Below are 12,594 nucleotides of genomic sequence, written 5' to 3' on the forward strand. Positions count from 1 at the left end.
TAACTGCTGGCAACTAAATTTCCCCTCGGATCACTAAATCCTACTGTCTCTCTCTCTCTCTCTCTCTCGCTCTCTCTCTCTCTCTCTCTCTATCTATCTATCTATCTATCTATCTATCTATCTATCTATCTATCTATCTATCTATCTATCTATCTATCTATCTATCTATCTATCTTCTTACCTACATGTAAATGTCTTGAATTTCACAACTAGTATTAAATGCCTCAATTTTTGTGTTGATGATCATCATGATGTAATTACATAGGATGGACAGGAGATAGCAGTGTTTAGTCACTTTTGAAAACACTGGCCTCCGATGATACAACAAATATCATGGTAGTCCCATCATATCCCATCACTGTAGTATCATAGATTATAGTGATGCTTGAATAAACGGTTCAGATAATGGATGGATGGATTTTGAAAGCAGGTTCCATTTAGGATGGAAACACAGTACTTAAATGTCAGCCCTTAAAAAAATCACTGGTATTTATTTGTTATTTATTTAAAAGGTAATGAGGAAGGGTAGGGCTTTCATACTATTTGTTTTAAAGTTTAATCGTACACGTACTTTTGTTTCTTTGGAAGTCGAACAGTAATATATTTTGACCTCTTTTTTAAAAAAAAAACAGTGGCTAGACCCCATATTGACGGTAATGAACCAACATTTGTATAGTGTTTGAGAAGTAACACACTACCTTGGTAGATGTCCTACCAGTCCACCTGAGAGCACCGCAGTTGGTTTACACTTTTAAAAATGGTCTTAAGACATTTCTTTTTTAAAAAGCGTTTCTGTAGCACTTTGAGATTTTCTTAAAATGTAAAGTGCAATGTAAATATAATTTATTGAAATGCAGCATCTTCTAATGACAAATACAAAAACGTGCACTTCTGCTGAAAATGCAGCATCCTCTAATGACCATATACAAAGTTAATTCGATGTACATACCTTGACAATGTAGGCCAGTGGTTTCCAACCTTTTTTGTCCCGTGTTCCCCCTGACCGTTTTGTTATACTCGTATGAATTGGGTTGGGTTGTACACTGAAAATGATCAATATTTAACCCTATCTACAAATATCTACTAATGCTTTAACAATACATCCAAAATGATAAAACAAACGTATTTCATTCAGAATCCACCCACTTTCAAAAATCGTCTGTCTACCAAGATATGCCGTTCTGATGACCCTTGACCAAATACTCGAATGGATGTTTCCAGTTTGAAGTGTTTTCTACTTCCATGATGAAGCTTCATTTCGTCCTGTCATATCAGCATTTAAGAAATACTCATCTTGTCTTCAGGAAAACACATTTAGGGTGTTTTCAGACCAAAAAGAACTTTAATCCACTTGTTTGGTCCGGGCCAAAAGCGGACTTAATTTTTTTTGTTTGTTTGTTTGATGCGGTTCCTATTCAGACTGTACATTTGGCAAGTGAAGTATATTTTGTAAACACATCGACGCTTGTGACGATCTGTGCTCCCATTGGACAGCAATGACCAGGGCGGCACACAGAGCACAGACCCAGAAATGGAGGAAAACATGCGAGTCCTCTGCGCTGCGTTCCTGCTCTGCATATTTGTGCTGTTGGTTCGGATGCGTGTTTGTATTCACACCTGAAGCGAACCGCACCAGAGTTCGTTTGGAAACGAACCGAGATCATTTTAAAAAGCGAGTCTCGGTCCGGTTCTTTAATCTGCACCAGGATTTATATGCGTGTATTCACACTTGCATAAAAGGTCTGGATCAGCGTGAGAATTGAACGCTGGTCCTTTTAAAGTGGACCAAACAGTCAGGTCTGAATACACCCTTAGTGATAGTGGTTCCTATCTAGATTGGAGCAGAAAGTAAAGGACCATCACGTTGGTAATCATTGTGCAACAAATGTCTTGTTGGTCTGTCTTTGAAGTTATTGTCAATGTCGTATGTGTTTTATTTGTTTTAATACAAATGTAATGCAGCAAGGAACTGGTATGTTAAATTAACGCTGATGTTTCAGGGCTGCAAAAAAAAAAAAAAAAACATTTTGCAACCTGCACTATTCTCTATTTTTAGGGCCCCTGCTTGTGCACCTTTCCACTAAGTGCATTCTGCCATTCAGACTTCAGAAACACCCATTGTCTACAATGACGGCTGCAAAAGAAACAGAGATTGGAGTCTTCCTGAGACTGGTAAATATTTTTTAATCAATCAATCAATCAATCAATAACGTTTTGACGACTGAAAGTTGTGGTTAAAAACAAGGGTGGGTATTTTACTAAATTGCGACGGTCCATCATTAACAATCGTCAGCGGCATGGGCAGCCTTCCGTAATCGTAAGTTCGTCATTTTTTTCAACCATAACGAAACTGTAAGTCAGTTCATCATTTCTATTTGAAACACTTTGGTCATCGCTTTTAGTGTGTAAATCGTCAGTCTGCCCCCCTTCACCAAAAAAAAGGGGGAAAAAAAAGAAATCATAGTCCAGTATCTACCTACATCATACGGTGGAGCTTTACACATACATATATTTCAAATAGCCTACCTTCATTTGCTACTGAACTGCTAAATAGGCCAAAATCCATCCATCCATTTTATGAACCGCTTAGTCCCCACGGGGGTCGTGGGTGTGCTGGAGCCTATCCCAGTCGTCATCGGGCAGTAGGAGGGGGACACCCTGAACCGGTTGCCAGCCAATCGCAGGGCACACAGAGACAAACAACCATTTGCACTCACACTCACACCTAGGGACAGTTTGAAGTCTTCAATCAGCCTACCAAGCATGTTTTTGGGATGTGGGAGGAAACCGGAGTGCCCGGAGAAAACCCACGCGGGCCCGGGGAGAACATGCAAACTCCACACAGGGAGGTGGAATCGAACCCGCACCCACCTAACTATGAGGCGGAAGTGCTACCCAGTGCGTCACCAAGCCGCCAATAGGCCAAAATGTTTTACTTAAAAGTTTTGCTTCACTTAACCAGAATCCTTTGTTGCATTTTTGCGAAGGTACAATCCTGGTTTAAAGTGCATCCTAAATCACCAGTTTTCTATCAATGCTTTTCCTTTGACTTTGTTGTTATCTCCTTCATTGTATTCTTGGATTTGTTCTTCTTTGTCTTCTATTTCCTCTTCTATGTTTTAGTGGTTAGCAAACAACTTTTGGTGCATTGGTGCCACCCTCTAAATGGGACCTTAGTTGTCAAGTTGACACTTTCAAAGTCTTTCAACACTACACAACTATGAAACATGCGACCTGTTCAACCTTTCAAATTTGAAGTGGGACCTAAGGCAGAAGGACAATAACATGTCACACAGAGTAAATGTGTGTCTTTCATGACAATAAAACATTTCTTTCTGTCTGCTAAATCTTGCACATTTTTTGTTTATATATATATATTTTTTACAAAGTATTTTGCATTGTCTTTTTGTAATAACCCAAAACAGCTGTTAGCCAGTAAGTTGTTTTATCCACACCCATGCTTTCTCTTTAACTTATCACTGGGAGGATAAGAAACACAAACTTTTCACGATGTCTTTTATCTGAAAATTGCAGCCAAATGCTGCAAAGCACTGACTCCAAGTTCACATCTGAAACCGATGGGTCAATCTGTTCCAATAAATTTGCTCACACATTTGGTGGTGTTTTTTTGTATGGAATTAAAAGCTTTGTGCGCTGGCACGCCCAGGTCAGCGCAAGATGGCCCCAAACACGCAAGACCAACCTAGTAAAGATACTGGTCATCTTGGGTCATTTTGTTCAGTTTTAATTTTGTCTCGTCCCAGTCTCGATACTCTGTAGTCTCGGTGCTGTCTCAGTTGGTGTGGTCTTGACTCCAACACTACTCTCTAATATGATGACACTTTGTTGGATGGATGCCTTTCAACATCTCCAATGGAGCTGTTTACACTGGTTGCCATGTGGCGCATCCACTGATTGTATAAATAGTGAGTGAGTGAGCCAGCCAATGATGGTGCAGTCAGACTGTGAAGCAAAGATCGACTTACACATAGACAAGCCACAGTGCAAGTATTCTAACCTCAAAAGGAGGATTTCCAAAGTCAAAGTCAGCTTTATTGTCAATTTCTCCACATGCCAAAGACACACAAAGAAACCGAAATTTCGTTCCCCCCTATCCCACGGACAGACAAACAAGTAAACAAGTATAACAAAAGCGTGCTGAATAAATACTGAATAAATAACACAACAATAAATAAATAAATAAGAGGAGCAGAAAAAAAAGGAGCAAGTGCGCGTACAGCAGACATTCCCGAAAATAGCGCAACAGTGCCGCACGCTACGCAGAAGGGGGTAGCGAGTTCAGGGCCCTAACAGCCTGGAGAAAGAAGCTGTTGGCGAGTCTGGTGGTGCGGGAGCGCAGGCTCTCCTGTACCTCTTCCCAGAGGGCAGAAGGTCAAACAAAGAGTGAGCCGGGTGACTCACATCTCTGGCAATCGAGGTTGCCTTGCGGGCGAGATGGGAGGCGTAAATGTCCTTCAGGGAGGGGAGCGAAGCACCAATAATCTTACCAGCCGTATTCACTATGCGCTGCAGGGCCTTCAAGTTCTGTTCAGTGCAGTTACCACCCCAGACAGCGATGCAACCGGTGAGGACGCTCTCAATGGTGCCACGGTAGAATGTAGACAGGACTGCCTGAGGAGCACATGCACGCCTGAGCTTCCGCAGGAAGTACAGGCGGCGCTGAGCTTTCTTTGCCAGTGACGAGGTGTTTGCGGACCAGGAGAGGTCCTCACTGATGTGCACCCCCAGGAACTTAGTGCAGCTCACCCTCTCCACCACAGCACCGTCGATGATCAGCGGCAGGTGTGTTGTGTGACCCTTCCGGAAGTCAAGAATGATTTCCTTGGTCTTATTGACGTTCAGCAGGAGGTTGTTGTCCCTGCACCACGTGGTCAGAAGGTCAACTTCCGACCTGTACTGAGTCTTGTCGCCCTTCGTGATGAGACCCACCAGAGTCGTGTCGTCAGCAAACTTTACTATGCGGTTGTCGCTGTAGGTCGCAGTGCAGTCATGCGTCAGCAGGGTGAAGAGCAATGGACTGAGCACGCAGCCCTGGGGGGCCCCCGTGCTCAGCGTGATGCTGGCGGAGATTTTGTCGCCAACACGCACCACCTGAGGCCTCTGACAGAGGAAGTCCAGTACCCAGTTGCAGAGGGAGGTACTGAGGCCCAGCTCGTCGAGTTTGCAGATGAGATGGATTTGAAACATGCCACTCATTATCTCTAACTAACAACCATGGATCATCCTCAAAAACTTGCCCAGAGTACTAAGTCCAGTGTATAGTTCCTATCAGCAAATGTAAAAGTGTATTTGAAATGTGAAAAAAAGAGTTTTTGAACAAAGTAGGCAGGAGGTAGGCAGTACCAATCAAGACACACATGCTGCACAAAGACACAGAATGATGTTTGGTATTGTAATGCTCAATGAAAAGATTGAGAAATAAAGATGAGAAACTTGAAACTTATGATCCCATCTTAACATGCTCAAGACCTCACTATGTTTACAGCAGGGCCTCATCCACTGTAAGCAAATGTTTTGTCACACAGTGATAAAGTGCTTCCTGCTTATATTTACCTTACTATAACTGCAAGAGTTGGAAATGATGTCAGTTTTCAAGGGCGTGCATGACCAATGCACTCATATCACAGAGACGGTCTGACTCATTGTGATTGCAGAGCAATCTCATGCTTATAGTGTAGATCTTTTTTTTATTAGTATTTTAATTCAATTTAATTCCATCCATTCATCCATTTTCGATACCGCTTGTCTCCGTGGGGGTCGCGGGCAGTAGGCGACACCTTGAACTGGTTGCCAGCCAATTGCAGGGCACACAGAGACGAACAACCATTCGCACTCACACCAAGGGACAATTTGGATTGCTCAATCGGCCTACCAAGCATATTTTTGGAAGGAAACCGGAGTGCTCGGAGAAAATAAAGATGAATTTATTGCAAACATGCAAACGCCACACAGGGAGGGCCGTAGGTGGATCACTTTAATTCAATTATGTTATTTTAATTATTATTTAATTACGGGTATCAAAAGTAGCTCTCAAGACAAATCAAGGGTGAACGTCAAACTGCTTTCTTAGATGGATGGCTGCATCGCTGGGCTTGGAAATAAAAAAACACCCACGTCACCCATCACACAATATCGTCAGTAAGTTTGATTGTACATTCCAACAAATATTTTATAAGAAGGTACAATACTGTAAATATGTTTTTACAACTCTTATTATGATAACTTTTTTTTATAAAAAGGTACAAGTGTACGTACTGCAATTGTGTGGACACTCCCTGCCTTCTGCTGCCGTGTGGGCAACTTTCAAGCAATAATTCCTCAATTTAGAAGGTTTACCGTATTTGCCGTGTATAAGTCGACTCGGTGTATCAGTCGACCCCCTAAAATTCGACGGAAATTTACGATTTTATGATATATCCTTTGTATAAGTCGAGCTCAATTGTTGCATTATATTAAACTTCAAAATTCAATCAGAAATATGTGAAATTTATTGACGAAATGTGTTCAAATTCCGGGAGGCCGTGCGCATGCGCAGTGGCCGGAAATAGCTCCAGCCGAGCGGATCGGCTGTTTATAAGCACCGCGGAGGAGATCGCGGAGCCTCATTCGACTTCCAGCGGCCGGCGAGCTCGTGCACGCCGCCCGGCACCACCGGGAGGCCGGAAATAGCTCCAAGCCGAGCGGATCGGCACTTTATAAGCACCGCGGAGGAGATCGCGGAGCCTCATTCGACTTCCAGCGGCCAGCGCACTAGCGCACGCCGCTTGGCACCACTGGGAGGCCGTGCGCACGCGCCAAGTGGCCGGAAATAGCTCCCGCCGAGCGGATCGGCTCTTTATAAGCACCGGGAGGAGATCGCGGAGCCTCATTCGACTTCCAGCGGCCGGCGAGCTCGCGCACGCCGCCCGGCACATCCGGGAGGCCGTGCGCACGCGCCAAGTGGCCGAAAATAGCTCCCGCCGAGCGGATCGGCACTTTATAAGCACCGCGGATGAAATCGCGGAGCCTCATTCGACTTCCAGCGGGCCGCGCACTCGCGCACGCCGCCCGGTTCAAATTTTCTAAGTGCCAACGGCTCTTGCGCCGTAAAGTGTCCGCCTCGGCTGGTTCCCCATGTCGGCCATCACAAGTGAAAATTCGGCCTCTTCCCCTGGAAGTCTGGCCAAGTTTGGCAAATATTTTCAAAGTGCGAACGACTCAACCGCCGTAAAGTGTCCGCCTCGGCTGGTTCCCCATGTCGGCCATAACAAGTGAAAATTCGGCCTCTTCCCCTGGAAGTCCGGCCAAGTTTGGCGAATATTTTCTAAGTGCCAACGACTCAACCGCCGTAAAGTGTCCGCCTCGGCTGGTTCCTCCGGTCGGCCAGAACAAGTGAAAATTCGGCCTCTTCCCCTGGAAGTCTGGCCAAGTTTGGCGAATATTTTCTAAGTGCCAACGACATTCATGTAGACATGGCGATTGAATGTTTACGTACCGGTAGTTATTGTCGTTGCTTGACGCGCGATGACTCGCACATTCGCTCAATACCCAGTACTTCCCCCTAGCAGTCATCGTCGCTGTCTGGCTTTCGATGTCCGTTATTGAGGTGAGAATATTTGAAATTGTTGCTGAGGATGCGTGTTAATGCGACGAACGCTTTATAATGATTCAGTTTCTCGCTGTTTGATGAGCCTGACGGACGCACACCCACGCACAATGAGATGCATGAGAAACGGCCTTGGTTACCATCACATTTGAAGCGATGAATACGAAGTTAAATTTCATGACTCGGTGTATAAGTCGAGGTCGATTTTTTTCGGTCGATTTTGGATCGAAAAAAGGTCGACCAATACACCGGCAAATACGGTATTTTGAATTTGTGAATTTTTTGTTGTTTTTTTTTGGGGGGGGGGGGGGACATCCGCGATGTACTTAAGTCACGATAAGCGAATCGCGATGTAGCGAGTGATTACTGTAATTGTGCTACACTGCCATACTAACTGTTTGGTCATTGTCTTATCTAGATTGCTTTGCATTAGCTATTGCATCTAGCCTATCCATGCACTTTCCTGTAAGACCAAATATTGACTCTCTACTTCCAAACACAGAGAATCAGCCATCCTGTCCTTTGTCCTGCATTGGTAAGGTTTCTAATTAAAGTATGTGAAAGTAGATTTTCTAGAATAGTGTTGTTATTTCTTTTTAATATTAATGTTTCAGTCCCAATGTTTCAACAATTTGCATGGCAAACCCTCCATATATTCAGTTTGGAGTCCACCAGTTTTATTTGGCTTTTTAAGATGGTCTTAAGACAGACTTTTCCCCTCTGCTGTGTGCTGCTGTCAATGTGGACTGTTAAACCTTTTTTTATTGCCATGTAAATTTCAGTTTAAGAGTGGTTTCATTGGAATTCAGTGGTGACTCAGGGTTTTGGTCCTTGGAGATTTTAAGTAAAATAAATAAAGATCTGGTGTACTGTATGATTAGAAAGAGACCTGTAAGTACATTTCTAGCATAGTATTTGAATAGAAATGACTCTTCAAGAAATAGGTTCTGGGGAGAGAAAGTTTTTTTTTTTTTTTTTTTACCTTTTCAAAACAGCCTTTGCTCATCTTATGCTTTCTTTTTTTTCCAGGTCACAATTTCATGTCAGCAAATGATTTAATGTCTTTGTCTGTTATATTTATTAAGAAAAGTACACTTGATTTATTTAATTATAATATTATTTTAATTTCTAATCAATTTTACAGACTGTATATGCCCCTCCTGCACACACAATAATGGTTAATCACATTCTCGTCCCGCGAAACTGATGTCTGAGATATTAATATGGACTTGGTCGGAAAAGGGCTTGTCGACCAACCAACTGACCAGCAGACGAGAACGCAATTTTCAATCGACAGTAAATTACTAGATCAAACAAATTACAGGACGAAAGTGTGTTGAAACTAAAATGAAAAGTGAAGATACACTGAAGTTGTATGCAAAGAACAAAAATGAAGAGTCTCTTTATGATGCTGGAAAATGTGCTAAAATCACATGTTCGCTGGAGGGCTCAGGGTTCTATGTCTGTGACATCAATGCTCTCGAGATCGGAAATGCAGACTCTGTCACTCAATTGTAAATCTTCAGGAATGACCAATCATTACCGAGCTTTAGGTGGGGAAGGGACTTTTACTGAACGTACTCCCATGTTATTGGCGTTCACGAACGAATCAGTGAGTGAATGTCTGCATTTGTTGTTTGCAAACAAGTCAATGAAGGCACTGTCATTCTACTTACCAGACATCACCAGTTCAGAAAGTGAATGTGTGAGTGATTCATAATTTGCCAAGAAAAGAACAACAACGTTGCCAGTCAATGAACAACCTGTCGTTTAAGATAAACCCTTTCAACCAAACCTGGAAATGGGAGTGAATTGCTCCACCCAAATGTTTTAAAACCAATCTCTTCCACCTCTTGCCATTTTCTGCCATGAAATGAATGCCATTGTCAGACTGAATTGAGTTTGGCACACCAAACCGTGGAATGTTCGTGTGAATAAGCTTATTAATCATCTGAGCTGATCTTGTTGTGTTGCATAGGAATAGGCATTCACAGCAACCAAGATGTACCGTATTTTTCAGAGTATAAGTTGCGGTTTTTTTCATAGTTTGGGTGGGGGGGTAGGGGGGGGGGATTTATACTCAGGAGCAACTAGTATCAGTGGCCTAGTGGTAGAGTGTCTGGAAGGTTGTGGGTTCAAACCCTGGCCGGGTCATACCAAAGACTATACAAATGGGACCCATTGCCTCCCTGCTTGGCACTCAGCATTAAGGGTTGGAATTGGGGGGTTAGATCACCAAATGATTCCCGGGCGCGGCACCGCTGCTGCCCACTGCTCCCTTCGGGGATGGGTTAAATGCAGAGACAAATTTCACTGCACCCAGTTGTGTGTGTGACAATCATTGGGACTTTAACTTTTAACTTTTATATGTGAAATTATTCACAAATTTTCAAAATTCAAAAATCCGCGATGTAGTGAAACTGTAATAAACAAACCGCGATGTACCGAGGGATTACTCGCTAATTTGAACTGCAACTGTTGTTTACATAAAGGATGAAGAATTTGATCGATGTATTTAATGATTTGGAGTGACACGGATGGTTTGATAAAATTGTTGTTTATATTATAGCTATTTGATATATTTTGATATGTACTTATATATTGTTATATGGGCCTGTGGAATAATTTGAACTGCAACTGACGACAAGTCCGACGTCAGTGGCGCGGCGCACACGCGGCGTTGTTTACATAAAGGACGAAGAATTCGATCGATGGATTTAATGATTTGGAGTGACACAGATGGTTTGATAAAGGTGTGATTAATGTTATAGTTATTTGGATAACTGTTAATATTACGCCAGGCCCCTTCTCAGCTCCTTGTTTGTGTTTGTCACGTTAGCATACCGTATCGTTTAGCCTGTTGTTGCTGGTTCATGTCTGTTCTTGGTGTTGGATTATGTAAAATCAATTTCCCCCAAAATGCGACTTAAACTCCGGTGCGTATGTTTTTTTTCCTCTATATTGTGCATTTTATGACTGATGACTTGTACTCCGGAGCGACTTTTAGTCCGAAGAATATGGTACTTGAGTCCATGGACTCAACGGTCATTGCCCATTTTAATGAAATCAATCCCCAACTCCACCCATGGCCAATTTCATTTTTTGATTGGGATTAAAAATTGGACAAGTCTCCATATAATATTTTCAAATGTCACTCAAATTTGGGTGACAAACGTCACTACTGTTATTTCATCCATGCCTACATATAAAGCCATAAACATGCTTGACTAGTGTATGGTTAAGTATTGCCACTATTTCAAACCAATGGGGTTGCAGGAAATGGGGTCGAAATACAAAAAGTCCTGCCTAGCTACAAAAACAGATATGCTCAAACCTCATTGAATAAAGTACATAAGCAGACAAGTATATTCACATCTTAAATAAATAAAAGAAACATTTTAAGCATATAATTATACTTACACACCAAATCAATAAAGAAGACATAACTAGACATTTTTAATAAGTGGTGATGAGAAAGGTTTTTATAACTTTATGATCTGATATATTTCTGAGCACTTTGAAATAACAAATGACTTTTGATATATTGCCTAAATAGCTTAATGACCCTTAAGGAACTGTGTAATGCATGCCTGATGTTTTTTCTCTGAATCATGGACACGACCAGAGTCTTCTTGACCGTTCAGTACTTGATTGTATCTTATGTTTTGACTAATACTAGACGCCAGTTTTTGATTACTACTGAACACTCTGCACAGAGGGAAATAGTTTGCCTAACAAAGAAAAGATACGGTTGGAAGCATGATTAAACTAAGAATAAGCAAAGACACGATGTATCAAAAGAACAGCAATAGATTAATGATGTCATAGCCAAAAGCTAACATAATTTCGTACAAAATGACAAAATTAAAAGAATCCAGCAGTACGACAGTGTATGTCTAAGATTGGAGAAGAATGTTCACCGGTAGGTCACGTGGAGATAAAACCAGCAGGTGCCAGAAGGAGCCACCCAAAGACTCGGCCAAAGATGATCGCCAGGGCCGAAAGACGGGATGGAAGACAACAGCCCCCCTCCACACACACACACACCAATAGCCCCCCACCTCCACACCGAATCGCCCATAATCAGCACCACTCCCATGCAAGCAGACTCTGCTTCGAACTTGCCCCACCCCGAAGACTCATCGCCCATCAATCCCGGCCCACAATGTGCTACTGAATATAAAACTGATCTAACAACCTTGGACTTTGCCTTTTCTGAATGGAAACTTTCCGCTCTTGAAGGGCCCAGCGCTGTATTGTACTTTCCTGAAAACAGAGCTTTTTGAACAAGAATTGTGATTGAACTCAACCAATCTGTGTAAGTCTAATTTCTGCTTCAGTGTCTTTGCATTTTCCTAAATCTGAAGAAATCAAACGAGCACGCAGTGAGTAAATTGGATAACAGGTGATTGGCAAAGGCTTTTGCCATGAGGCGCAGATAACGCGCTCCCTAAATTGTGGACAGAATCCAGCAGGGTCCTTCTGTATATTACATCATATGGTAAATGTGGCGCTACTCCAAAAATGCACAATCTAACACGATAGAGAGCACTACAATTTTTGTTAGCGCTGCTGGGGGGCCTCATAGGACCACACACTTCCTAACCAGATGTATAATTTGCATTATGAAAATATAAAATGTGTATTTATTTGCATCAGTGCACGGAACAGCATCTTAAAAAAAAACACTGTCTATGCAAAGGGACTTGCATAAAAATCCTGTTCAAAGATAGCAAAATAGAGGACGTCTAAAAAGATGTGAGGTAAAAAATATGAATATGGAAATATTGAAACACATGCAGGGTTCCGTGTACAGAAAGAAGTCAGGCATCTACTTGTTGAAGTTGAATAACAGTCAAAGCACAAAGCACAAAAGCAAGACAACACTATGACAAATCCTTCAATTTGGGCAGACAGAATCCGAGTTTATATTTCATCAGCGGAAAGAAATCAGTATTTTAGATCGATAAACAGCAGGAGAACATGCA

The 12,594-nt window shown here is 42.3% G+C and overlaps 1 long non-coding RNA gene across 1 annotated transcript; it reads left to right on the top strand.

Annotated features, from left to right (window-relative positions):
• Positions 1–566: 566 nt before the first annotated feature.
• On the top strand, positions 567–3,613 carry LOC148400136 (uncharacterized). Its single transcript, XR_015857440.1, has 2 exons — positions 567–1,867; positions 2,057–3,613. It is a non-coding gene; the product is annotated as an uncharacterized LOC148400136 (long non-coding RNA).
• The last annotated feature ends 8,981 nt before the right edge of the window (positions 3,614–12,594 follow it).

The sequence above is a fragment of the Syngnathus floridae genome, chromosome 3 (assembly GCF_059516105.1).
Source record: "Syngnathus floridae isolate MCC-2025c chromosome 3, RoL_Sflo_1.0, whole genome shotgun sequence".
Taxonomy (NCBI): domain Eukaryota; kingdom Metazoa; phylum Chordata; class Actinopteri; order Syngnathiformes; family Syngnathidae; genus Syngnathus; species Syngnathus floridae.